General features: G+C 39.0%; 1 long non-coding RNA gene across 2 annotated transcripts in view; it reads right to left on the bottom strand.

The window, feature by feature from the left end:
* Positions 1-27,038, bottom strand: part of LOC146406338 (uncharacterized) — an 85,683-nt gene extending 58,645 nt beyond the window's left edge. The window contains exon 1 of one of the 2 annotated variants that reach the window (XR_014810718.1): positions 26,899-27,038. This is a non-coding gene — a long non-coding RNA (uncharacterized LOC146406338). Of the gene's footprint in view, positions 1-17,706; positions 17,801-26,898 lie in introns of those variants that run through there. The other variant, XR_014810713.1, reaches the window with a different exon arrangement.
* Positions 27,039-27,278: the final 240 nt, after the last annotated feature.

Below are 27,278 nucleotides of genomic sequence, written 5' to 3'. Positions count from 1 at the left end.
GTGACTATAGCTGATAAAACTCTACTGCATAATTGAAATTAAAATTTGCTACGCTGGCTGCCTATAAAGCCTTCTCTACTAGTCTGCAAGAGCTGCCATAACAAATTCCCAAGTTGGGTGGCTTAAACAACAGAAGTTTATTTTTTCTCACATTTCTTTCCAGAGGCTAGAAGTTCAAGATCAAGGTGTTGCCAGGGTTGGCTTCCCTGAAGCCTCTCTCTTTGGCGTGAAGATGGCACACCATCTCACTGCTTCTTCACTTGGTTGTCCCTCAAGGCACATGCTCCCTGGTGTCTTTGTGAGTCTTAATAACCTCTTATTAGAAGGATATGAGTCAGATTGGGTCAAGGCCTACCCTAATGACTTTTTTTTTTTTTTTTTTCCTGTTTTGGCATTCCTGTGTCAGGGATCAGATCCAAGCCGCAGTTGTGAACCACAACAACACTGGATCCTTAATCCACTGTGCTGGGCCAGGGATCAAACCTGCATCCCAGCACTTCAGACACCATTGATCCCATTGCACCACAGCATAAACACCCTTGTTTTAACTTAATTACCTCTTCATAGACCCTACTGCCAACAGAGTCACATTCTGAGGTTTTGGGCACTAGGGCTTCAATAATATGAATTGAAGCAGGAAGGAGACATAAATCAACCCTTAACACCTTCCAAGCAAGCATTCTCTCTTAGATGATAAAACCAAAGGAACGCTCACTTGTGGAACACTGCAGTGCAGCTCCTAATTCAGATTTTCATTCATTCACATTCTATCAATATTTAACAAGAGCCATTTATGTAATGACAAGGTCCATGTGAAACCAACAGAGGAGTCTTTCCAGAATGTGTGTCTGATTATGTCTCCCTTCAGAAACTCCCAAATGATTTCCCATGGCCTTGGGGGAGTTCCCAAATCTTAGCTTGGTATACAAGGTATTCCATGATGTGGATTCTGCTTATTTATGGCTACAATTCCCTCACAAGGCTTCTGCTCCAGCTAAACTCCTTGAGTATATAGTGATTGCCCAAATTTGTTATGCCAAGTATATGATGCCAGCAAAAAAAAAAAAAAAAAAAAAAAATGGATTTATTCAACAAATATTTAATTGTCACCTCCTTTTTGGAATTGTGCTAGACTCTGAGGCAGATAACAAAGCCCCATTCTCAAAGATCTCCTAATATAAAGGAAATGTTAGACAAGTAAACAAAAATCACAATCAACTGATGTGCAATGTAGTCTGGATGTATACAGAAATGTGTCAGAAGCTCGGAGGAGGATCTCCTTAAATTTACAGAGCATTAGTTTCCCCAGTAAAGTAATACACCAACCTTTAAAATTAGACTAAAGAGAAGGCCAGTTTATAGCACAGCCTGTATGTTACATTAATACATTGCTGAAATAAATCAGATATATGGTTCCACCAGTTATTAAGAATAAGTGACATCCTACATAACTAATGAAATAGAAATTGGTTACACACCCTCCAAAGTATGTCAAACCCTAAATTGGAAATTATAATCTCTCCTTGCCAGCATGAACCCATCTTTGGAATGTTTTTTAAACACATACATGAAAATCACATGGGATAATCACTGTACAAGCCACTCCAAGCCTAAGATACTCTATTTCATCAATCACCTGAAATTAGCAGCTGTCATCTGCTGATACAGTTTTAGTATTATGCAATTTGTAGGAGAATTATTTTATTTATGTTTAAAAAACCATTTGTATGTCTCTCAAGAAGTTACCAAGTCCAGAAATTTGCAAAAGAAAAAAGAAAGAATATGAACAGATATTGTTAAACTGCCAAAGTAATGTAGACTGAAAACCTTCCAAGACCACTAAGAAATGCTGGGTGTGGAGTTGCTGTCGTGGTGCACAGAAATGAATGCGACTAGGAACCATGAGGTTGTGGGTGTGACTTGTGGTCTTGCTCAGTGGGTTAAGGATCCAGTGCTGCCATGAGCTGTGGTAAAGGTTGCAGATGCAGCTCAGATCTGACGGTGCTGTGGCTGTGGCATAGGCCAGCAGCTGTAGTTCCGACTGGACCCCTATCCTGAGAACCTCCATATGCCACAGGTGTGGCCCTAAAAAGCAAAAATAAAATAAAAGCAATGCCGGGTGTGATAAAGGCTTCTTTGGTTTTGGTGCACACTGAGTTCACAGCCAGAAAGAGAAATTTCTGAGTGATCATAATGAAGAGAGAACATAAAAGAAAAGCAGTAATTGATGAGCTGACCAAACAGCTACTCAACTGGATGAGCTGCCATTGAGATCAGTTTCCAAGGAGTTTTGGTTTAAATGCCAATATTGGAACATGAAAGAAGTCCTTGAGTTCACCAGAGGTGGGGAGTGAGAAGTGAACCCCCACGTAAAGCCAAGGCTCTCAAAGGGCAGCACCATCACAGAATGACAGACTAACTACAATGTAACCCCTGGCACAAGGATCAAGGAAGGGTGTCTTCATCCAAGTTATGGGTAAGGAAAAATGTTAATCCTGACACGTCACTTACCATTTTACTGCCTCTCAGTTGCAAGTTACTTTTAGTAACTGGACTGTAATAATAGATTGGACACCTTAAGCATTTTCCCTTTATGGTGAGCATGATACAATGCTTTGTCAGTAGAGGGCACTGGAGGGACATTGCAGGAGGAAGAGGGCTTCTCTTCCAGTTCCTTTGTGCTGGGTTTGGCTTGTTGTTGTTCCTGTTGCATGTGTGGTATGTGGTGATGTCCAGTGGTGGTCTTCACAGCCCCTCAGTGACCTCAATACCCCATACCGGGCCTGGAGACTACCTTTCCATGGCCCTCCTGACACGGATATCATGTGCTCTAGATGTCATGGCCATAATGGCATCCCAAATCCCTGTGAGCACCCACATGACAGACCTGACATTCCTGCACCTCAGAGTTGCTTCCTGCCACCCAACAAATGCATTCAAGTCTAGCCCAGTGAGACTCTCTGCCTTCTGTGAGCTTAAGCACATCTCACCAATGAAGTATGAATCCTAGGCTGGAGGAGGGGCCTCAGCCCAAGTTTGTCCTTCCTTTCAGCATTCTCTTTATATCTTTATATTCTCTTTATCATTACCTAATAATTCCTTAAACCAACCTATTTAAATTATTGTGTAGTTTCTGTCTCTTGATTAGACCCAGAATAGTACAACTGAGAAATCAAAATCCCTTGCCTATGCCTTATTAAGTTTCAAATTTACACTACCTAGGAGGAATATATGCCAAATTATTGTGAAGGGATACTTCCTCAATCTAGTTTGAATGGCACTCTCACAAAGAAATTTGCTGAATATGAATTCATGATCCAAAATTTTAAAACTCACAAGTAATCTTCATGAAAAAATTGTCAAATAAATATGAGACTTAGAACTACAACTTCTGATAATAAGTTATAAAAGAACAGATTATAAGTATATTTAAAAGAAATGCTGTAACTTACAAGAAATTACCTTAAATATAAATGGACTACACAATTGAATAAAAGACAAAGATGAGCATAGAGGAAGACAAGATGACAGAGTAGAAGGACTTGAGCTCACCTCCTCTCACAAAAGCACCAAAATCACAACTAACTGCTGAATAACTATAGAAAAAAAGACTGAAACCTACCAAAAGTGATATTCTGCATTGATGGAACAAGATAGAAAGCCCAAAAATAAACCCATGCACCTATGATCAGTTAATCTCTGATAGAGGAAGCAAAAATATACAATGGAGAAAGCTAGTCATTTCAATAAGTGGTGCTAGGAAACTAGACAGCTACATGTAAAAAGAATGAAATTAGAATATTCTCTAACATCATATGCAAAAAAACCCCTCAAAATGCCTAAAGACCTAAATCTAAGACTGGATACTATAAACTCTAAGAGGAAAACATAGGCAGGACCCTCTTTGACATAAATTACAGCAATATCTTTTTAGATCAACCTCCTGGAGAAATGAAAATAAAAACAAAAGTAAACAAATGGGACCTAATTAAACTTACCAGCCTTTTCATAGCAAAGGAAACCATAAACAAAATGTAAAGATAACCCACAGAATGGGAGAAAATATTTGCAAACAGTGTAACTGACAAGGGGTTAATTTCTAAAATATGCAATATAACTCATGTAGCTCATTATCAAAAAAAATAAACAACCCAATCAAAAAATGGACATATGGTCTAAATGAACATTTCTCCAAAGAAGACATACAGATGGCCAAAAAACATACAAAAAAGATGCTTAACATCACTAATTATTAGAAAAATGCAAACCAGAACTACAATGAGATATCATCTCATACCAGTCAGAATGGCCAACATCAAAAAGTCTACAAATAATACATGCTGGAGAGGGTGCAGAGAAAAAGGAACCCTCCTACACTGTTGGTGGGAATGTAAATTGGTACATCCACTATGAAGAACAGTATAGAGGTTCCTTAAAAAACTAAAAATGGAACTACTGTAATATCCTGCAATTCCACTCCTGGGCATATATCAGAAGACAACCCTAATTTGAAAAGATACATACACCCCCAATGTTCATTGTAGCGCTATTTACAATAGCAAGACATGGAAGTAACCTGAATGTCCACTGACAGATGCATGGATAAAGAATATGGGGGTACCTATATATAATGAAATATTAATATTACTCGGCCATAAAAAGAAATGAAATAATGCCAGTTGCAGAAAATGAATGCACCTAGAGGTTATCATACTAACTGAAATAAGTCAGGCGGAGAAAGACAAAAACCATGTGGCATCACTTATATGTGGAATCTAAAAAAAACCCGAAAAAAATGAATTTATTAACAAAAGAGAAACAGATTCACAAACTTAGAAAACAAACTTATGGTTACCAAAGGGAAAAGATATGGAGGGAGATAAATTAGGAGTTTGGATTAACATATACACGCTACCATATATAATAATAGATAATCAACAAGTACCTACTATATAGCAGAAGAAAACTACTCAATATTCTATAATAATCTGTATGGAAAAGAATCTGAAAAAGAATAGGTATATTCTTAACATAATCACTTTCTGTACACCTGAAACTAATACCACATTGTAAATCAAGTATACTCTAATATAAAATTAAAATTAATAAAATAAAATTAAAATAAAATAAAAAATTTTATAAAGAATACATATATTTGGGAAAAAGACAAAGATAGTATGATCTTTGTTTTAGTTCCTGATTTAGATGGTATTTACATGGATATGTTCATTCTGTGAACATTTATACAGCTATCCTTTTATAACTATTCACTTCTGTGAATATACTCTATCATTCCTATATATGTTTCTAAACATATATATACATTTATATGGAATTTGTAGGTCAAAGAAACTAGAAGTGTTTTAGAAAAAAAATCACAATAAAATACTGTATATCAAAGGTTTGGGGATATAGATAAGCAGTACTTATAGAGAAGAAATTCATGATTTAACTACATCATAAAGAAAAAAATCGATGAATTAGAAATTAAAGAAATGACACCAAGAAAACAGTAAATTTCAAAGAAGGTAGAAAGAAGGATATCACAAGTTTAGTTGCCTAAGACACTGCAAATATTAGTAGCTCTTCTAGTGTTAATTCATCCTTGCCTTCGTGATAGATATCCCATCTGTGCAAAAAGAACACCTGAGCCTTGAAACCACTTTTGCCCTGAGGGTTTTGGTTGATCTAGGCAAACTTGGACTTCAGTTTGGCAGCTTCATGGAGGGAGAAAAAAGAAGCGATGACCCTGGGCTCACCCTGAGCCTAGGAATCTAACAGAAACCCCCCTTCCTTATCAGGCTGCTTTCAAAAGATGACACCCTCAGAGAAAAATAAACCGGAAGTAAATCCACCCTGAACCCAGCACCAGAGCTCCAGTAAGTGTCACCTCATGCTGAGGGCAGCTTGTGTTCAACTGAACTCCCCAGTTCCTCCTTTTCCTTAAATTTCAGTCTGTTAGTTCCTTACAATCTTTTCACTACTGTAACATTTTTACTAAATTTAAAAATATGTTTTATATACATATATATTTTAGATAGCATTTACATTGATGAGAAAGGGCTTGAATTACCTAGCTGTTATCATAAACCAAACCTCTTTATAAGTGGTAAAAGTATAGAAATCTCTCTGGGAGTTATACACATCAGCTTAAGGCTAATGGTTGTTAACTGTGAGATGGAAGAGAAAAAAAAGAGATGGAGATGGGTCTTTAGCTTTATTTGTAATGTTCATATCTTTAAAAGAAAACAAAAAATATGAAGCAAATTTATAAAATTCCAACACGGGTTAAATTCTGGCAGTAGGCAGAAGCAGACATTGATGGATCACTTACCCAAAGTCCATTCTCTTTTTCTTTCTTATTAATGAAACCTCAATTTTGATAAGATTGGTAATGTTACCTTTCCAAAGTTTCTTATAGCCTGGAATGGCCATATGACATTGTTCTGGCCAAAGAGAGAAGGGTAAACGTCCCAGAGAAGGGCTTCTTAATTCAACAAAAATTACAAGGTTCTGTGTACGGAGAAGACCTTTTTCTGTCTTCTTTTGGCTTGGAATAGAAAAGATGACAATGGAAGCAGTCTTCAGATCATGAGGTTCAAAATGACTTAAGGTAGTGCTAAGGGTAGAGGAGAAGCAAGAGAGAAATCTGATCTTTGCAGGCCTAAGATACCATATCAGCTTTGGACTGTCTGCCTCCAAACTTCTTACAGCAGAAAAGTTAATTTTTTTTTTTTTTTTTTTTTTTTTTTTGTCTTTCTAGGGCCACACCCATGGTATATGGAAGTTCCCAGGCTAGGGGTTGAATTGGAGCTGCAGCTGTTGGCCTTTGCTATAGCCACAGCAATGCCAGAGCCAAGCCATGGCCACGACCTACACCACAGGTCACAGCAACACTGGGTCCTTAACCCACTGAGCAAGGCCAGGGATTGAACTGTGTCCTCATGGATACTAGTTGGGTTTGTTTTCACTGAGCCACTATTTTTCATTTTTTGGTTACAAACTTCTGAACCTAATCATGTATAGTACATTGGTACATAGATTTTATTATATTATTTTCTATATAATGAAATACCTCATAATTTTAAATTACTTTAAAATTTAAAAAGGTAACGGAAAATACAGGAAAGTATGAACAATTTTACCTAATGAGTTCAGTCTCTCTTCCCTGTTTAGGGTGGCTGGAGGGAATTAATGGCTGTATCAATATAATTCTTTCTGATTCTGAGAAGTTTCTTGGGCAGAATCTCATTCCTATTTCAGGCTTGAAAAAGAAATCAAAATGGGGTAGTGGAGTAGGGTTCAATTCTGCTTTGTCAGATAATCTCTGCTGTGGTTCTGAACACAAGCAGGAATGAGGATAGTCTTGTCTGCTTGACACTCTAAGTCCAGCTGTGGAGTGAAGCCAGTTTGACTGTTGTTACTGACATCGCTTACTCTAAGAAAGCTTGGTGGCCTGTGACCCCTAAATATTGTGTCATATGGTGTCACATTAAGATGTTTCATTAGCAAACAACAGAAAAAAACTAGTTGGTTGAGGCAGAAAGAGAAGGTACAGGAAGATAAGCTCACAAGATGACTGGAAAGGAAACTGAAGTAACCAAAGTGGGAGGATGCAGAAACAACTATCCTCAAAGAATTTAGTAGCAGGAATAGCTCACAGGTCTTTGCAGCCATTGATTAACTAAGTGACTCCAGTCATTTATCTCATCCTGTGACACTCCAGTCCAAATTCAAAGTCCCGAGTTTTTTTTTCTTGTGTGTGTGTGTGTGTGTAGATGTGTGTGTGAGGGAGAGAGTGAGAGAGAGAGAGAGAGAGAGAGAAAGAGACAGAGATTTCTTAGCTACGCATAATAAGCCTTAGGCCTTCTTGTCTGCTACCAGGGTTTGGACTTGAAGAACATGACAAAGCCTTTAGATTCTGAAAGCAAGAGCATGCCACTCATCTGTCATCTCTCTGCACGTATGTAGAAGGGCTGCTGCTCTGAAAGTTGTTGGACCACTGTGGCAAAGGGCTCTGTGTGCCAGGTAGCTAAAAAAATGACAACAATCTACAGTTGAGGTATATGTGCAGAAAGACACTAGTTTATTTATCCTAGAGATTTTCTTAATCACTATTTTTTGACAATGTTGAGTTACACAAATATTGCTAGTAGGGAATCCTGTTTTTGCAGGTATTACTTTTTTATATTTATTTATTTCCCCAATAGATTATTTTTTTTCCTACTGTACAGCATGGTGACCCAGTTACACATACATGTATACATTCTTTTTTCTCACATTACTTTCTAGCAGTGTTATTTTTTCCCCATTATGTTGAAGTTTATTAACTAAATGGCAATTTTGTTTTCCTCAGAACTTGGGTTGACATTTCTATTTATTTTTCATTTGTCTTTTGGTATGCAATTGAAACCACTGAAGAATGAAGCAAAACATATTTAAATTTTAAGTTTTGAAAAAACCGTTCTGATTTATGGTTCAGAATAATGCATGAACACACATACATATATCTCCTCTTTCTCCAGAGACTACATTAAGATGGCATTAAAGACATGAAAAAGGACAAAGTCAACAACAATGAGGAGAATCAGAAGGGACCATGGATGGATGAGAGATTTCAACACATTTACACAAAATGAAAAGAAGATAGAGACTTTCACTTCTGGGAGTAGAGTGGGTCAAATATTCTGAAGTGTACTGTTGCTAAAAAATAGGTCCTGCATAAATTACAACAAATATGACTCTAAATCTATTACTTAGATCACTAGAAAGTGAAAAAAATCTCTAAAAGCTGAAAGTCAGTAAAAGAGGAACAGAAGAGGAGGAGAAGGAGGGAAAAGGGAGGAGGAGGAGCACACAAGGAAAAATAAAGCCAGACCAGTACAACAAAGTGTCATCTTTCATGCCAGCTATGTGCTTATGATACCACCAAGCTATGGGATTTTGTGTGATAAAAAGAAAAGGATATACAGGAAAGCCAGGACTTGGGAAAACACTCCAAACTTGTAGAGTCTCATAAACATTTACTGAAATATAATAAAAGTAAATAAGTATATACATGAAAGTTGCATTTTCTAACAAATGAGTATAATAGCAGTCATACTCTAAGCATGTATGTTTGCTTGCTATAGTGAAATCTCATAGTTTCTGAGTCATGGAGAAAAGTAGAAGGAAGAACATCATTCTTAGGCTGAAGGTTATTATACTGGAGGTGGAGTGTTACAGCTCACCGTTTTTCCTTTTTCTGCTCTGGCTTAAAATAGAAGCCCCACCTTTGCTGTTTCCCAGTTTTCTCCTTCCACAAAGAATCTGTACATGAGCTCCAGACGGGTCCAGACACAGTGTGCCAACCTGCTGCTCTGCACTCTGCAGCCAAGAGCTCCCTTGCAAACACTCCCCAGACCCACCTAGCACAGAAGATAACTGGGATGTGTCCACTGGCCCTTTTGAACATTTTCTTCACAGTGTTGTCTCTGATGGAAACACGATATGGACTCCTTTGTTTCTTGGATATCACACATTCGTTTCTTTTGAAATTGTAGTTCCAGGCTTCCATTCAAAATTTGAGGCTTTCTTTTTTGGTCACCACTTGGATTCATATAACCAGAATGTTTTCCTGTGTTTGGAATGCTGTCTTAAATATGTATATTAAAAAGAATACACAAACTGCGGAGAACAATTCAATGCATACTTGTAGATTAGATGGATAAATTGAGAAAAGAGGAAAGTTGAAGGGTGTATGTGTGCTTGTATGGGTGCATGCATGTGCATCTGTGTGTTTTGTAGCCTTTCATGAAACATTATGTTTAGTAGATTTTTTCCAATCTTTAAAATTTTGTTGAAGTCTAATTGATTTACAATGTTGTGATAATTTCTGCTGTAAAACAAAGTGATTCAGTTATACATGTATCCATTCTCTTTCAGATTCTTTACCCAGATAGATTATCACAGAATATTGGATAGAGTTCTCTGTGCTATACAGCAGGTCCTTGTTGGCCAATCATGCCATATACCTCAGTGTACATATTCCAACCCCAACCCCCAGTCCATCCTCCCACCCCCACCTGTCCCCTTTGGTAACCTTAAGTTTTTCAAAGTTTGTGACTGTTTCTGTTCTGCAAGTAAATTAATTTGTATCTTATTTTTAGATTCCACATGTAAGTGATACCATATGATGTTTGTCTTTTACTAACTTCACTTGGTATGATAATCTCTAGGTCCATTCACATTGCTGCAAATGGCATTATTTCATTCTTTTGTATGGCTGAGTAATATTCCACTGTATATATGTACCACTTCTTTATCCATTCCTCTGTCAATGGGTATTTAGTCTGCTTCCATATCTTGGCTATTGTAAATAGTGTTGCAATGAACATTCTGGTAAGTGTATCTTTTCAAATTAAGGTCTTTGCCAGATATATGCCCAGGAGTGGGATTGGCGGATCATATGATAGTTCTATTTTTAGTTTTTTAAAGAAACTCCATACTGCTTTCCATAGTGTTTGCACCAATTTAGATTCCCACCAACAGTCTAAGAGGGTTCCCTTTTCTCCACATCCTCTCCAGCATTTATTGTTTGTAGATTCTGGCTGGTGTAAGGTGGTACTTCATAGCAGTTTTGATTAGTGATGTTGAGCATATTTTCAGGTATTTTTTGGCCATCTGTATGTCTTCTCTGGAGAAATGTCTATTTAGATATTCTGCCCATTGTTTATGTTTTTTTTTTTTTAATATTGAGATGCAGGAGGTGTTTGTATATTTTGGAGATTAATCCCTTGTCAGTTGTTTCATTTGCTAATATTCTCTCCCATTCTATGGGGTGTCTTTTTTTTTTTTTTATGGTTTCCTTTGACGTCCAAGAAATTTTAAGTTTAATTAGCCCCATTTGTTTATTTTTGTTTTTTTCATTCCTCTTAAGTGGATCTCAGAAGATATTGTTGCGGTTTATGTCATAGGGTATTCAGCCTGTTTTCCTCTAAGAATTGCTGTTTTTGTTTGTTTTGTTTGTTTGGCTTTTTAGGGATGCACCTGCAGCATATGGAGGTTCTCATGCTAGGGGTCAAATCAGAGCCATATCTGCCGGCCTGCACCACAGCCACAGCAACGTGGGACCCAAGCCATATCTGCAACCTATACCACAGCTCATGGCAATGCTGGATCCTTAACCCACTAATCAAGGCTAGGGATCGAACCCACATCCTCATGGATACTAGTCAGGTTTGTTAACCAGTGAGCCACAATGAGAACTCCAACGAGTTTTATAGTATCCATTCTTATATTTAGGTCTTTAGCCATTTTGAGGTTATTGTGTATATGGTTTAGAGATTGGTTTTTTTGGTTTTTTTTTTTTTTTTCTTTTTTTTTTTAGAACTGCACCCACGACACATGAAGGTTCCCAGGATAGGGGTCCAATTGGAATTATAGCCACTGGGAGTTCCCGTCGTGGCGCAGTGGTTAACGAATTCGACTAGGAACCATGAGGTTGCGGGTTCGGTCCCTGCCCTTGCTCAGTGGGTTAACGATCCGGCGTTGCTGTGAGCTGTGGTGTAGGTTGCAGACGCGGCTCGGATCCCGCAATGCTGTGGCTCTGGCGTAGGCCAGTGGCTACAGCTCCGATTCAGCCCCTAGCCTGGGAACCTCCATATGCCGTGGAAGCGGCCCAAGAAATAGCAACAACAACAGCAACAACAACAACAACAACAAAAAAAAGACAAAAGACAAAAAAAAAAAAAGAAAAAAAAAAAAAAAAAAAGGAATTATAGCCACTGGTCTATGCCACAGCCACAGCAATGCCAGATCCTAGCCGCGTCTGCAACCTACACCACAGCTCATGGCAACGCCAGATCCTTAACCCACTGAGTGAGGGCAGGCATCAAACCTGCAACTTCATGGTTCCTAGTCGGATTCATTTCTGCTGTGCCACAGTGGGAACTCCTATGTTAGAGAGTGTTCTAATTTCATTCTTTTCCATGCAGCTGCCAAGTTTTCCCAGCACCACTTTTGGAGAGACTATCTTTTCTCCATTGCATGTCCTTTCCCCCTTTGTCATAGATTAGTTGACGATAGGTGTGTAGGTTTGTTTCTGGGCTTTCTATCCTGTTCCTTAATCTATATTTTTGGTTTTGTGCCAGTACCATACTATTTTTTATGACTACAGCTTTGTAGTACAATCTAAAGTCAGGGAACCTGATTCCCCTTGCTCCATTTTTCTCAGGATTGCCTTGGCTATTTGGGGTCTTTTGTGTTTCCACATAAATTTTAAAATAATTTGTTCTAGTTCCGTGAAAAATGCCATTGGTAATTTGATAGGTATTGCACTGAATCTGTAGATTGCCTTGGGTAGTAAAGTCATTTTGACAATATTGATTCTTCCAATCCAAGAGCATGGTTTATCTTTCCATCTGTAATGTCCTCTTTGATTTCTTTTGTCAGTGTCTTACAGTTTTCAGAGTATAGGCTCTTTGTCTCTTTAGATAGGTTTATTCCTAGGTATTTTATTCTTTTTGATGTGATGATTAAATAGGATTTTTTCCCTAATTTCTCTTTTTGATCTTTTATTGATAGTATATAGAAATTATTTTGTTTATTAATTTTGTCTCCTGTAACTTTACCAAATTCACTGATGAGCTCTAACAGTTTTCTGTAGCATCTTTAGGATTTTCTGGCTTTTTTTTAATTCTAATGATTGGCTCAAGCACAAGCGGAGTCAAAATGTGAAAAGTCATGAATAGGCTAACACAATTTCTAGTTTTGGTGACTTTATTTATCTTCTACTTATTTACTTGAATATATAAGTTAACGCATTACAAACAAAACAGAAGAAATTGTAATGTTGGAAAATGTAAGATTGCCCCAGAGGCAAATGTTGTTAACACCTCTCTAATCTGTAGACTAATCCTTTGGTCCACAGCAAAGTAAGTAAACTTAATCTCAGTTTCATCCATTAAGATCATTAAAGGGAGCTGAAGCATCCTTGGTGGCACCCTAGTAAGGGCCAGAAACAAATGCCCAGTTGCTCTGGATGAAATGAAAGTAACCAAATTTAGGCTCTTAGGATTCCCACAAGCCAAACTTCTTCATGAACACAGAACCATTTTAAATTTTAAACAAAAAAAATTAATAAATCAAGTGATATATAAAAGGGTTGTATATCACAATTAAGTAGCGATTATCCTAGTATTTCAAGGGCAGTTTAATATTTGCAAATCAGTACATATAATTTACCATGTTAACAGAGAAAAAGAGGTATAGGTGATATGGTCATCTCAATAGGTATATAAAAAAGCATTTGATAATTACTCTTAGCAAATTAGGAACAGAAGTAAACTTCCTTAATCTGGTAAAGAGTATCCCTATAAACATCTACAGCAAACACCTTATTTCATGGTGAAATTTTAAAAGCATTCCTCTAGAGATGGGATGTGAAACAAGGATGATTTCTATCTTTACTTTCATTCATCACTGTGCTGGTTCTAGCCAATGCAATAAGGCAAGAAAAAAGAATCATTAAGGATTGGGAAGAAAAAAAATTCTACTTCATTCACAGATAACATAGCTATGCACACAAAACTCTAAGAACATCAAAAAGGTAATTTCAGAATTATTAAGTAAATTAAGAAAAATTATTAAAAATCAATATTGTGAAAATGGCCATCCTACCCAAAGCAATCTACAGATTCAATGCAATCCCTATCAAATTACCCATGACATTTTTCACAGAACTACAACAAACAATCCAAAAATGTATATGGAACAACAAAAGACCCAGAATCGCCAAAGCAATCCTGAGAAACAAAAACCAAGCAGGAGGCATAACTCTCCCAGACTTCAAGAAATACTACAAAGCCACAGTCATCAAAACAGTGTGGTACTGGTATCAAAACAGACAGACAGACCAATGGAACAGAATAGAGAACCCAGAAATAAACCCTGACACCTCTGGTCAATTAATCTTTGACAAGGGAGGCAAGAACATCAAATGGGAAAAGGAAAGTCTATTCAGCAAGCATTGCTGGGAAACCTGGACAGCTGCATGCAAAGCAATGAAACTAGAACACACCCTCACACCATGCACAAAAATAAACTCCAAATGGCTGAAAGACTTAAATATACGACAGGACACCATCAAACTCCTAGAAGAAAACATAGGCAAAACACTCTCTGACATCAACATCATGAATATTTTCTCAGGTCAGTCTCCCAAAGCAATAGAAATTAGAGCAAAAATAAACCCATGGGACCTCATCAAACTGAAAAGCTTTTGCACAGCAAAGGAAACCAAAAAGAAAACAAAAAGACAACTTACAGAATGGGAGAAAATAGTTTCAAATGATGCAACTGACAAGGGCTTAATCTCTAGAATATATAAGCAACTTATACAACTCAACAGCAAAAAAACCAATCAATCAATGGAAAAATGGGCAAAAGACCTGAATAGACATTTCCCCAAAGAAGATACACAGATGGCCAGCAAACACATGAAAAAATGCTCAACATCGCTGATTATAAGAGAAATGCAAATCAAAACTACCATGAGATACCACCTCACACCAGTCAGAATGGCCATCATTAATAAATCCACAAATAACAAGTGCTGGAGGGGCTGTGGAGAAAAGGGAACCCTCCTGCACTGCTGGTGGGAATGTAAACTGGTACAGCCACTATGGAGAACAGTTTGGAGATACCTTAGAAATCTATACATAGAACTTCCATATGACCCTGCAATCCCACTCTTGGGCATCTATCCGGACAAAGCTCTACTTAAAAGAGACACATGCACCCGCATGTTCATTGCAGCCCTATTCACAATAGCCAGGACATGGAAACAATCCAAATGTCCATCGACAGACGATTGGATTCGGAAGATGTGGTATATATACACAATGGAATACTACTCAGCCATAAAAAAGGATGGCATCATGCCATTTGCAGCAACATGGATGGAACTAGAGAATCTCATCCTGAGTGAAATGAGCCAGAAAGACAAAGACAAATACCATATGATATCACTTATAACTGGAATCTAATATCCAGCACTAATGAACATCTCCTCAGAAAAGAAAATCATGGACTTGGAGAAGAGACTTGTGGCTGCCTGATGGGAGGGGGAGGGAGTGGGAGGGATCGGGAGCTTGGGCTTATCAGACACAACCTAGAATAGATTTACAAGGAGATCCCGCTGAATAGCATTGAGAACTATGTCTAGATACTCATGTTGCAACAGAAGAAATGGTGGGGGAAAAACTGTAATTGTAATGTATACATGTAAGGATAACCTGACCCCCTTGCTGTACAGTGGGAAAATAAAATATTAAAAAAAAAAAAGATCCAAAACACTGCTCTTATGTCAGAATAAACAAAAAGAATATGAAAAATTTAAATGATCCCATTACACTAGCATCAAAAAATTCAAACCTTCAAGGAAATGCAAATAAAAAAACACAGTATTACATGACTATGTACACAAGAAAATGATTATAACAAAAAAATCAGAAGATACAAAATAGTGGCAAAGAAGTGGGGCAAAATAAGTCTTCTACACTGCTAGTAGGAGTGCAAATTAGTGCAACTATTTTGGAAAATTTTTTGGCACTACCTAGTACAGCTGGACATATACGTACTCTATGACCTAGTATTTCCACTTCTAGGCATATATCCAATAGAAATGTATACATAAGTTCACCAAAAATGTGTAATAATGCTTACTGTAGTACTTCCAAATAACCAAATATTGGAAACATTGTAAGTGTCCATCAACATTAGGCTGGACAAATAAAGTATGGTACGTTCATGTAATAAAATAAAGAAAAAAGAAGGGAATGACATACAAGCACATCAACAATAGGAACACGTCTCACAAACATAATGTTGGACAACAAAAACAAAAAGCCAGATACCACAGAGGACATAGTGAACAGTTACATTTACAGTTAGCCCTCCACATGTGTGGGTTCTGCATCAGCAGATTCAGCCAACTGTGGATTGACACAAAAGGCAGACTATGAAATCAAACCCTTACAGGGACTTGAGCATACCTAGATTTTGGTTTCCATGGAGGTTCTGCAACCAACCAAGAGTCAACAGTATACAAAATTTTAAGAGACTGAACTTATCTACAGTTTTAGAAGTCAGAATAATGGTTACATTTGGTAGAAAGTTGTAAGTGGAAGCAAGCACATAGTGATTTCCGGATGGTTATAAAGTTCTATTTCTAGATCTAAGTGCTGGTTGCAGAGATGTGTTCACTTACCAAATTTTTCCCTTATGATTTCTGCACTTTTTGTGTATAATAACATTTCAATTAAAAGATTTTTTTACAAAGGAAAAGATAAGGCAGAGCCTAAAGAAACTGGGAGATGAAAGGGGATGATAAAGGTAAAAAGAGAGGGAACAACGTTTTCATCTTAAAAAGTGGAGACTCAATAGATATTATTTTTCATGAAACAAGTAGTGTAGGCTTAACAATTTTGAGGTTGCAAAGATGGAGAAACCAAGACAGGTGTCAAATTGCAAAATGAGGTGTGTGGCAAAGAGGGTGGCATAATGAACCAAATCTGCATTTGCGATAGCAGAAAATTAATGGACAATGCCAAAACTAGATAAAGAAACTAAGTATCTTAAAACAATTATTTTTCTTTCTCATAATTCTGGGGATTTGCTGAGTAGTTCCTCATTGATTTTGCTAGGGCTCACCACGGGCTGTGTTCCCCTGGAGAGATGTTTGGGCTGGGCTGGAGAGTCCAATCCAAGGTGTCTTATTTGCACATCTGTCTGTTAAAGCTGGCTGTCATTTGGGGTCCTTCAGTTCTCCCCTACATGGCCACTCACTTATGTAGGATTGACTGGCTCCTCTAAAGGACAGCATGTCTCAGGACAGCATTCCAAAAGGCCAAAAGCAGAAGCTGCAAGGCCTATTAAAAGCTTAGACTTAAGTTTTGCAAAATATCACTTCTGCCTTATGCTATGGAACAAAGGATGTGCCAGGGCCAGCCCAGATTCAGGATGTGGGGAAATAGTTTCAGTCCTCTTGATGGAGGGAGCTACAAAGTCACATTGTAAAGGGGTGAACATAACAGAAGGAATTCGTGGCCACATTTGCAATCTACTACCATCTGCCCTCTGTTCACAATTATTTACATTTCTCCCTCATGCAGAAGAACAAAAACAGAAAGTTTAAATCGATTGTTTCTGGGAAGCAGAACAGAAGGTAAGGGAAAGAGGAGACAGGAATTTTTTTATCCTAAGTCTTTGCGTATTATTATTTTTAAAAACATACATGCTGTATAAAAATTAATATTTCTAATGTCATATCAGTTTTGGTGCATATAAATTTCTTGCTTTGAAGAGAACAACAGGAAAGGCATTCCTATTCTCATTTAATAAATGCTGGAAAATACCTACTGAATGTGGATTTTAAGAAATGTAAGATCATTAAACTACTCAACACCAACATTCTTCAGTTCTGTTCTACCCACTAAAGATTCCCTTTAAAAATGTGACTGTGTATATGAAAAATACTTCTTAAACTCTAAATGTTTTATAACCCACTATATATTATCCATTGCTACTGTTTCTACATTGTGCCCAGCATGGTATTAAGCTGTGTGAGGCCACAAAAGGACTAGAAAATAAGATTCCTGCCAGCCAGGAATTAACAGTCTAGATGAAGAGAAAAGGCAACACCCATAAACCAATTATAAGACATACCAGAATATAAGGGGCCATGCAGACAGGGACATTACTCTTTGTTCATCGCAGCCTCATCACAACCCCACACACAGTAAGACCTTGATAGGTATGTGCTAATGGAGGATGGATCAATTACCTGGCCGCCCAAAGTTCAGAGCCTGGACACAGTACTGATTGGGGGTGCTGGAAGCATTTAAGAGGCAACAACCAGAGTAGGTGGTTGCATTCAGCCATGGCATCACAGCCAGGTTTATTTCCCATCAGGATATGACAAAGTCATAGTGCCTGCCACCAGAGGGGAAGATGAATATTCCAGCCCAGAAAATGAAAGACTCAGACATAGGAAGCAGTTCAAACCAGACTGAATGGAAGTAGAGAAAGTCAGGGCTGCTGGATCTCAGAGACTGCCCACCTTGTGCCCCTGTGGAAGTTTGGCAGACAGAGGAAGTAGGGGTGGGAAAGAGTGGACAGGATGGAATGGCAAGTGATGGGAAGAACACAGGGCACCTGAGAAAGAGGTAGGGAACAAATCCTACCACCCAGAGGGACACAGCAGTGCCCATCACAAGTACTACTGCCCCTCCATATAGAGGAATCCCAAATTTTCCTCATACTAGTAGTCAACACCCCATTCATTCTAGAATTAGCAGGGAAAACAGGGGTGAATTGGACATTCTCCAGCTCCCCAGGACCTTAAAGCCTTTTACAGCTGGAGAGACACCAGTTGCATGTTAACTTAGGGTCTTGGAGCCTCCCAGAATGGTGGAAAGCTGGTCTCTGAGCTCAGGCACCCCTGAGTTCCTATATGGGTTCCAATGCTCATTGCTCAAGATCCCTAGGCAAGCCGACCTTTAATAAGTCTCAGTTTTTGTTCCCTGAGACCAGTCTCTGCTTCACAGGTTGTGAGGATACAATGAGGTCCTCTATGCAAAGATATTAGAGGACCTACATGCTTTACCACTGTTAGGGAGAACCACAGCTGTGAGACCTGGGAGGCTGGGTGGAGGTGCTGGTTTTGATCTGGGGACTTGAAAATAAGCAGAATTTATATAAGCATAGATGGACTAGCCATGGCATCTCACATGGGAGCAAGGAGAACAAAGCCCCAATGCAGAAAAATAACATGTGGAGGGAGCCACAAAGCTTTCTATTTGATTGGCTGTATCAGATACAAGAAAGCTTGATCTGGAAGGGAAGATGGGTGCCCTGGGTGTCCTGGGGTGTCTAGAGCAAGAAATGCAGACCTTGTTCTAGAGTCAGCAGGGAACCATGAAAGGTTTGACCAGGGATGTGAGTCTTAGGTGAGAAGTGGGGTGGGAGGCTGGTAAGGATGGACTAGATACGAAGGACCTGCTCTGAGATGGGACAGGTGGGTGGGTGCCTTTCAAATAGGTCACCTCTGACAGGTTCTAGGAAAGACCCACAGTTGAGAAGTAGTTCTTAGGACTTAATCTCTTTCACAACTGGCTTCAAAGGGTAGAAGACTGGGTGACAAGAGAGGAGATAAAGGGCCATGTTAATGATTGGAGAGGCGACCTAGTTCAGGAAAATATTGATACAACTCTTCTAATCATTGCCCAAGAAGGTATTTACAAGGGAGCTGGGAAGAACAGCTTGGCAGCCCTGACAAAAGCTAAAGTCCAGACATGGTCTGGCCTTGGGCAAAATGAAAAATGGATTTCTATCTCTCCCTCCTACCTTTTCTAGAGTCCCACTGTATTATTAGCCCCTCCCCTTTCCTCAACTGCCCTGAGCCCATGGCCATATCCAAATACACTATGTCTCTGTGTGCAGGTATGATGTAGACATGTGAATGCCCACGATGCTGTTCCCCAGCTGCAGGACTTTGGGCAGGTGACTTATCTTGGTCACTTGAGACCCCTGCGGTAAATTGAGGTAAAAGTGAGTCCCTTGAGCAGTGGATGTACTGCTGAGGAGCATTAGTCTCTTCCTCTAACCTAGAGAGAAATCTATTGAAATCCTATGGGCACTGGACACGGAGCCCCCGTATGTCCCTGACCTCAAGGACTGCTGAGTGTATGTGCAAAGTGGTCATGTGCTTCTCTTTCAGGTTGATCCTAAGTACACAGATGTTGTTTCCTCATGATATGAAAATATGTCACAATCTGTGAGAACATTTGAACTTTTAATAAACTTAGAGTCAGGTTCTAGGGTAAATGTTCCTAAGACTTGCAGGTGTCCTCAGACCAAACTGCTTTTTTAATGAAGAAATTACAGGAAGCGTTGATACTGGTAAATCATTCCAGAATGAAATCTGATTCCATACATTTTTATGCTTGTATTAAAGTAAAACAGATTTATATAATACCCCTTTTGAACCTGGCAATGATATAATTAAGACTGTTGTCATTGATAAGTCTCCACGAATATCAAGCCATTCAACTCACGTATGTGTGAGATGAAAATGGACTCATGGAGTTCCCATCATGGCTCAGTGCTTAATGAATCTGACTAGGAACCATGAGGGTTTGGGTTCGATCCCTGGCCTCACTCAGTGGGTTAAGGATCTGGCATTGCCGTTAGCAGTGGTGTAGGTCACAGACTCGGCTCGGATCCCGAGTTGCTATGGCTGTGGCGTAGGCCGGCGGCTACAGCTCTGATTAGACCCCTAGCCTGGGAACCTCCACATGCCGCAGGAGCGGCCCTAGAAAAGGCAAAAACAAACAAACAAACAAACAAACAAAAACACACAAAAAACAATAAAATGGGCTCTCTCATGCTTTCTCATTGGGAAGACAAAATCCATGACAACTTTTATCTTCACTAACTCAAATTCTGATTAGGGTTTGGGGCTAGCGTCTAAGTTCCTATCTTTATATTAAAGAGGCTACTCAGTAACAAATGCAAATTTAAGACTATGGAACTCACACAAGCCCACATGAAACACTAGCGTTCAAGTGTGTTAGAGGCACCATTTAAATAGAACATAGTCTTCTCCTATTTGATCTCCAGTGGGCTTTATCTGTAGCATTTTCTTAGCTCAAGTAAACTTTTTTTTTTAATAAAAATTGAATTCAGTTAAATGGAAAAAAATTGAAAACAATAAAACTGAATTTTAAAACATCTCTGAGTAATTCATGCTGAACTTTATTCTATCTAGTCTGAACACATCAGGTTTCACATGTTGAGGATAACTCTGAAAGCAGCCTTGCAGTTACTTTCAAACCATTAAGGCCTTCCTTTCATCAAAATTACCTCATGATAGGGAATGAATGTGAGAGAATAAGAACTATACTTCAATAAAAAATAAAATGATGAGAAACATTTTGACACTGGACTTCTCATAAGACTAAATGTCAGTAAAAACGGGAGGGAAAACGAATTTTGAAGATAGAATTGTATATTCAACCAAACTATCAATTAAGTGTAACTTATCTAAATAAAGACATTTTCAGGCAAACAAGGCCTCAAAAAACTACTTTTCATGTTCTTAAGAAGTTACTTAAGGAGTTCCCGTCGTGGCGCAGTGGTTAACGAAACCGACTAGGAACCATGAGGTTGTGGGTTCGGTCCCTGCCCTTGCTCAGTGGGTCAAGGATCCGGTGTTGCCGTGAGCTGTGGTGTAGGTTGCAGCCGCGGCTCAGATCCCACTTTGCTGTGGCTCTGGCGTAGGCCAGAGGCTACAGCTCCGATTAGACCCCTAGCCTGGGAACGTCCATATGGCGCGGGAGCAGCCCAAAGAAATAGCAAAAAGACAAAAAAAAAAAAAAAAAAAAAAAAAGAAGTTACTTAAGGATATACCCCAGAAAGAGAAAGACATGGGATCCATACAACAGTGGTGACAACCTAGGAAGGTTATACAGAAAAATCTCAGGACAGCTGTCCAGAAAAGGATGACAGGTCCTAACTCAGGTCAGGGAGCCTAAGACCATGAGAAAGATAAGAGCCCTGCAAGAAAAACTCTGTCTGAAAGGCTACTAAAATTGAAGCTCTGGGAAAGTCACAGTCTTCTTTCTGTCAGAATGAAAAGAAAGAGAGGGAGGGAGGAAGAAAAGAGAAAGGTAAAATAGTAATAATGTCAGGAAGACCGAAGGCTGCAGAAGGTAGTAATCCAAAGCAAAGGAAAATGTGACATGATTTTAAGTAATGAATAGAGTGAAAGACAAGAAAAACCATTTTACTTTGATGTTACTGTGCTTCCTCCCTTTCAAGTAGCCTGACACGGGACAAGTAGAGCAGTATATACAACTCAAGGATGCTGCCCCTCCCTGTATCGGGCAATAATTAAGTAACCACAATAATACAAATGCCTTTTGAGTTACAACTTTTAAAATCAACCCCAGATAAAGCAGCAAAGACTTTATTACAATTGTAGAACTGAATACAAATCTTATGAATGTCGATAACATAAAAGCAAAATGTAGCTGACAAAAGGAGCTCTAGGTTAATTCAATGAGTTAGTTTACACCCCTACAAGAATGAAATTGCTGGGGAAGAATCCAAAGAAATCACATCACTAGGAAATGCCAAAATCCTAATTTTGGTAAATTCAGCAAATTTGCTATTCTTCAAATTTCATTGTAGAGAACTGGGCTACTTCTTACAGGAAGTAAAAGATTAAAGAGAAAGACTGACAACTTTAAGGGGAGTAAAATACTGACTGAAGGTGACAGAACAAGAAATAGAGCTTTAAGCACAGTATTTAAATGTAAAATATTCACAATATAGGAATGTTTAGAAAATGAAATAACTATCAAACATCAAGAAGGGATGAGGTAGAGAAAGTACTGGGCCATGTGACCTAAATCTCATCTATCATAATAACGAGTCAATAGCATGTTCTAAAGCTGATGAAACCTCAGGTAACAATTATACAAGCATATTATTTTGAACTACAGATTAAGTCACAGAATAATGAAAAGGAGAAACAGTTAATAAAATTTGCCTCAGGAGGATGGGACTGGGGGTTGAGGGAGGTAGGGCAGGAGATGTTGTTTTTCAATGTAAGCTTGCTTTTGCTGTTTTATTTTTACATCCAAGTGCACCTGTTGTATCAATAAAACTTCCAGGAGTATGTATATGTATATTTGTGTTTTCCTTATAGGCAAGAACTATACCTTAGCTATCTTGTTTTTCTAGGTCTATCCTAGTAGTCAACACAATAGCAGTAAAATAGTAGCAACAAGAACAGTAAAATCATCTATTTTGGGGGGAGGTGAAGGAGAAAAAGATAGCTTTATTGTTTTGCCAGGCAAAGGGGGCCACAGCAGGCTAATGCCTTAAAGACTGTGCCCCCTCAAAATCATCTATTTTTAAGGACCTACCATATCTCAAACATGTTAAAGTGCTTCACATAAATATTATTGTTCTTTACACAACCCAGCAAGGTAAATATTCTACATTTCTAATGAGGAAATGGAGTTCAAAAAAAAAAAAAGAAAGAAAGAAAGAAAGAAAAGAAAAGAAACTCATTGCATCTGTTGTAAAGAACTGGAAAAAAAAAAAAAAGCAACTGGTTAATGGCAGAATTTGAACCCAGCAGGATTTGAATCTGAGTCTGGCTGTCTCTAAAATCTTGTTCATTTTTTTAAAAAACTAAATCAGCATTTATAGGAATGATTGTGAATGAATGATTAGAATAAATGAAATGAACGTCAAAACTTAAAATGAATGTCAGTTACATTATTCCATGCCTCAGAAAATACCATTCTATCTTGCTACAAGCATCACCACCTAAAACCAAAAAAACTTTAGATTCATAAACCTCCTGTGTCTGAAATAACTTGAGGCTGCTATGTGAAGTAACCAGTAAGGTCTGGTGGAAGCCAGAGGGAAAATTTAGATGCTCAAAATTAAGCGAAGAGATTTTTGTCCAGTAATAGAACAAGCTGAAATAATCCAGACTGTAAATCACTAGGTAGTAAATACATATTGACTCAATGTCCACACTCTCAGCTTTCTGGACTAAAATATTATTTTCATGCAGATTTAAATGGTTTAGGGATTAGGGCTTAATGCAGAATTAGTTTGCCTAAGTGGCTCTGTCTCTGAGCCCAAAGAAGGTCACATGGATCCAAGAGTGTGCTCTTGAGAAAAAGCACAGCACTGGTGCCTGTGCCTTTTTGATCATTTTCTCTGTCAATAAATACGGCAGAGTGTATTCCTCTCTATCACATACGTTCTACTGGATCAAGATATGCATTATGGCATATACAGTGATATAGAAAAAAGAATGAATACAGCGTGTACACAGAAGCTCTCCTTCTTCTTCTTACCCTCTAATGTGTAGTCTTGTACAAGCCCAGCTACACTCAATTTAGAACACTCTTCTATGGGATTACCACACAGTAAGCACACAGCCATGGAGAACAAGTTGTGTATAAAATAAAACATAAATATTATAATTAGAGCCAATATTGATTAAGCACTTACCTTGTGCCAGGCACTGTTCTAAGCAGACTGCATGTTTTTATTTTAACTTATTTAATCCTTAAAACAATTCTATTGGCAGGTTCTATTACCAGCCCCATTTTATAAAAAAAAAAAAAAAAAAACCAATGTGCTGAAAGATTAAATAACCTTCCCGAGGTCACACAGCTGGTACGTGTTAAATCCAGGCCATCTTTTAAAAAATAAATGTTTTATTTTGGAATAATGTTTAATTTACAGAAAGTTGGAAAGATAGTAGGGTGTTCACATATATCATCACAGAGCTTCCTCTGTTGCTATCATGGTATAAAACCAGGGTACACAGGGCAAAATAAAGAAACCAACATGGGTACATTGATTAAATACAAGGCTTCATTGGGTTTTACTAGTTTTACCACTAATGTCCTCTTTCTGTTACAGGATCAAATCCAGGGTTACCATCCAAAAGTGGTACCTTTTCTGATATGGTATATCAGCCATGGTTCTAAGAGAGAAACAGTCTCAGGAGGATGTAGAGATGGATACATATAGTGTTCCTTCACTCACAGGTGACTGTGTTCTCCCTGATTCTGCATCATCTTTCCTCTATGCATGCCTTTCTCTGCATCCAAATTTCCCCCTTTATAAGGCACAGTCATAGTGGATCAGGGCTCATCCTAATGACCTCTTCTTAACTTGATCATCTACAAAGATCCTATTTCCAAAAAGGTCACAGTAATAGATACTGAGGGTGAGGTGTCCCACATTTGGGGGGTGGGGTTACAATTCAACCTGTACCTCAGTACATCTGAAATCAATAGGGAAGAGCACAGAATGGCAGGTTGGGGAGTCTTAGGCAAGGCTTGAGCGGCTGTCTACAAGCAGACTTTCTTCTACTTCAGGAATCTTCAGCTCTGCTCATAAGGCTTTTCAACTGATTCAATCAAGCTCACTCAGATTATCTAGGCTAATCTTCCTTATTGAAAGTAAACTAGTTATGGACTTTAACCACATCTACAGTATACCTTCCCAACCACATCCAGATGAGTGTTTGAGTGAATAACTTGTGACTGTAGGCTAGCTTAACTGACACATAAAACTGATCATCATACATTGTTATCTGTTTGGTTTCATCAACATAAAATTTACTCCCTTAACCATTTTTAAGTGTAAGTTTTCCCTTTGCCTTTTGAGGTTAAACAAGTCTTCTTCAAAGCCCAGACATTCCTCTAAAGTTGGTTGGTTAATTACTAAGATTCTAATGACACCTCCCCTGGCTAAGAACAGAAAGGAAAAACTTGGACTAAGAAATGTTCACAGGCCAAGGGCAATGAGCTTTGCAAGGCAAGTGCAGCGGGAAGTCCAGTAGCCCCCAGAGGTGTGCTGCACTGGGATATGTCTAGAGGACAGTTCTTAGCTGGGTGGCATAGGTTACAACACAACAGGGCCCAAGCATACCTATACAACGTTTTGTCAGGTGACAACATAGGTACCATACAACTTTCTCTTCCTACCTTCCTAATCTTAGTAAATTGCTATCAAGTTGTCAAGTGAGGATCTTTATAATCGACCAAAGACAGCATAAATAATCTTTGGTTGGCTGTGAAACACCAGAATGGGAGTTAAGGAAAAGCAAACCCCACCACCCTGGAGCCTTCGGACAACAAAGAACTTACAGTCCTGACGCTTCATTACTAGCCAGCCTGGTGACCCCCAGGAATGTCCAAGGCTTTAGGTGAGGTCACATTTTATACCTTTCACTACTTTACACATGTTTTAATAGGAAGGGACTCTCTTTGAGAAAGGCTTACCAGATGGTTTCCTTAAAACTGTTACAGAGACAGGAGGATAGTCTTGGAGTAGCAGAAGAACCACCTGCTCCAGTGAAAGGAGCCTGTAGTTCACACCTGTACACTTGAAACTCTGCTCTGTGGGGCAGGGGCTGAAACTTTCATCTTGGAATGAGTAATTCCATAACCCTGGAAATCTGTCCAGTCCACTCCAGGTTACCCACACAATCTACTTCACCACACAGATGAGATCTAATGCTTTGCTCTCCTCGAAGACCACAGTTACTGCTCAAATACCACTGGGAACAAGAGGGACCCAAAGTGACTACAGACACCAGTGGGCATCTTCAGGAAATTCTCTCCTGCTTTCCAGCCAGATCTCAGATCCATCCAAGAAGAGCAGAACTAAACATCTCCCTACCCTGTACAGGAGTTCACCTAGAGTCAAGGGTGTTACAATGTGAGGCTAATTACTGCAGCCTTTTAATATTCTCTTCTCCGAGGCCCTCCAGGGAAGGATAAAGTAAAGCACTGCATAATAATAAGTGGACTGGGAACCTTCAGGAGCTGTGTGACCTTGGACACAGTAGTTGACCCTGACTTGCAACCTCATTAACACTAAAGGAGAGAGAGGGAAAGGCCCCTTCCTTTCCATGGTCAAGGTGAGGAGGATCAGGCTGGGCCCGGGTGTATGGGAGCGGAAAACACACCTCTGCCCAAAACACAGGCACGCAGGTCCGGGAGGAGGTGGCAAGGGGGGTAGGTGCTGCCTTGTGGGAGACACAAAGACACCTGGTTCTTCGCTCTTCTCCCTTGTATTCTCCCCACAATTTTTGATCAGCTGACAGTCTCCGTCGTTCCCCCCCCCACAACAGCATTTTGCTTTTGCTTTCACTGTGAACTGTATCGTACACACAGAAGGGTATAAAAAGCCTACATACAGTTTAGAAACCAGTAACAACATGAATTCCTGTGTATTTGTCACCAGCAAAGCCCTTTAACAATTTCCAGGAAATAAACATAGAGTCTAAGTAATAAAATAAAATCTAACCTTTTTTTTCTTTGTGCTTTGTCTGGTTTCACCTGTTCGTGTGGGGGCAGCATGCGGAGGCCCTGTATGGGGCCCTTCGACCAGAAGTTCTCCTAGGAAACGGCTATGCCAACACCTCAGCTCCGGCAACTGGGCAGACTGGCTCTGCACCTCAGTTAAAGATGGCAGCGGACATGTGCTGAGACGCTGCGCCTGCGCAAGAATTCTGCCCCGCCCCCAACTCTGAGATCCTATAAAGCAGCCCCACTAAAGCCTTTCCAGGTGATCAGGTGTTTGCCCTTCCTACATTCTTTGATCAAAGAATAAAGCTTCCCTTTGCTTCTGAACCTAAGGGAGCTTCCACTTTCTCTAAGGACACCAGGAAGGAGGACCCATGTTGG

The sequence above is a fragment of the Sus scrofa genome, chromosome 1 (assembly GCF_054392235.1).
Source record: "Sus scrofa isolate SSC_HxYL_T2T_F1_AM1 chromosome 1, Sscrofa_HxYL_maternal_Yorkshire_Landrace_v2.0, whole genome shotgun sequence".
Classification (NCBI taxonomy): domain Eukaryota; kingdom Metazoa; phylum Chordata; class Mammalia; order Artiodactyla; family Suidae; genus Sus; species Sus scrofa.
This window is presented reverse-complemented; position numbering and strand designations above follow the sequence as displayed.